Here is a 2,122-nt window from a genome sequence, read left to right as displayed (position 1 = left end):
GAGGAGAGGAGAGGAGAGGAGAGGAGAGGAGAGGAAAGGAAAAGGAAAAGGAAAAGGAAAAGGAAAAGGAAAAGGAAAAGGAAAAGGAAAAGAAAGAGAAAAGACAGAGTAAAGGGAAAGTTCTTTTGGGGCTATGAAGCATTAATAAGACTTCTAGACCTAGCATCCATGTCTAGAAGAGGTACCAGAGCATAATGATAGACTGGAATAAGAAATACTTTTCCCTTTTGGAGACAAAGTGGTGCCTTAAAGTTCATTCTACTCTCATTCTCCAGGTCTTCTTGCCTCAGCCTTTCCTACCGGGATTACCAACGTTGGCTATACTTTACCTGGAAGACAGTACTGAAATTTTGCAGTTCAGTCTGTTTTTGATGGTTGTGGTTTTTCTTGTGCTAGAGATTGAACTATTAGGCGATTGTTCTGTCACTGAACTACATTCTCAACCTTGGACAATATTTTTAAAAAGTAAATATAATGAGAAATACTCTTCAACTAAACATTATGTATTAAGTTATGAAGCTGAATGTAATTTACAAGTCTATTTTCATCATTATCAATAGGACCTCAAATCAACTATTTCCAGGTATTTATATATATATATATATATTATTTTTGTTTCAAAGAGCTTTAATTTTACTTGGTCCAAGACTGGGGAGAGGCTCCAAGGTAGTTACAAAGCTGCCTAGTTGCTTGAGAGGTTCATTCAGGTAGAGGTCCTGAGGCGGCTGGTGCAGGGCACAGGAGGGAGGCCCTTGGAAGATGACTCCTCCTAGTTATGCTTAAATAGATACTCGTCCAGAGATGCTGGGACACACGAGTCTGCTCTGGGTATGGCTCTGCTAGCCTATGGAGGTTGGTCAGATTGTTACCCATCTTCTTGATGAGCTTCACATCCTCATCCAGGAAGTGGTTTTCTGGGAAGTGACAGAGATGAGGGTCTGTGTAGGCAGCACCCAGGGAATGAAGATCCAAGATGGTCTGGTTCAGGTTTTTCTCCAGGGCCGAGGAAGCTTCCATTGCCTCCTGGGTTTTGCCCCACTCATCTTGAGGTGGCTTCTGCACATCCTGGAAGAGTACTCTGGCCCCGGATTTATTCTGCAACCTGAGGAGACACTGATTGCCCTCCTGCTTCTCCTCAGCCAATTCATGGATGAAGTGGCTTATGCCCTCCAGAGTCATGTCATATAGATCAAAATAGTAGCCCAGAGATGTAGATGTAGGAGGCCCGCAGGTACAAATTGACCTGGCCGTTCACAGCAGCCTACTAATTTTGAGGAATCCGAGAGATCATGGCTGATCCAGAGTATGGAGCTAACTGCAAAGAGAAGATGTTGGCTGGTTCTAGGAGCCAAAGGCGTTGAGATGGTCACGAAGGCTGTGACTGAAGAGGTGGGAAGGTGGCTGAAAACTAACAAAGAAGGAGTCCTTGGGTCTGTTTGGTCCAAACACTGTTGAAGCAAGACATAGATCCACAGGACTTCCAAGGCAGTGCCTATTTTCATAATTTTTATTAATACAAGTATTGATGTTAGAAAACTTAAAGCACTCTCAGGATTTTCTTTGGAATACAAAGCACCAATACTTGGGAACTGGGTTATGTTATTGAAGAAAACACAAGACAAAAACATTTTTGTATAGACTAGGAAGCACAGAGAGAATTATGTGATAAAGGTTTCAAAGAAAAGTGAACTGAATTGGCTGGACTATCCAACTGTTTTGACAAATGTTTTATTGCCTATTCAGAATTTTGAATGACTTGGCCAAATAGTTATTTTGGAATTTTCTGTTACCAAAAGATGTATCTACAATGCTGGTTATGCAGTGGCCTTGTTTGCTTAAATTTCTGAAAGGCTTCATTTTGAAAGGCATGCTCCAAATGGAAAGGGTTGTTTTTGAAACACTACATTTTTTGAATTCTTTGAAAGTTTTGTACATGTATTCAATATACAGTGATGACATTCATTCTCCGATATCTTTCTTTCTCCAGCCCTTCCTTCCAGTCTCCTTCTCCTTCTCCTTCTCCTTCTCCTTCTCCTTCTCCTTCTCCTTCTCCTTCTCCTCCTCCTCCTCCTCCTCCTCCTCCTCCTCCTCCTCCTCCTCCTCCTCCCCCTCCCCCTCCCCC

General features: G+C 42.3%; 1 pseudogene; it reads right to left on the bottom strand.

Moving 5' to 3' along the window:
* Window positions 1-769: 769 nt before the first annotated feature.
* Window positions 770-2,122, bottom strand: part of LOC114630591 — an 8,228-nt pseudogene continuing 6,875 nt past the window's right edge.

Source organism: Grammomys surdaster, unplaced genomic scaffold (assembly GCF_004785775.1).
Source record: "Grammomys surdaster isolate TR1022 unplaced genomic scaffold, NIH_TR_1.0 67, whole genome shotgun sequence".
Classification (NCBI taxonomy): domain Eukaryota; kingdom Metazoa; phylum Chordata; class Mammalia; order Rodentia; family Muridae; genus Grammomys; species Grammomys surdaster.
This window is presented reverse-complemented; position numbering and strand designations above follow the sequence as displayed.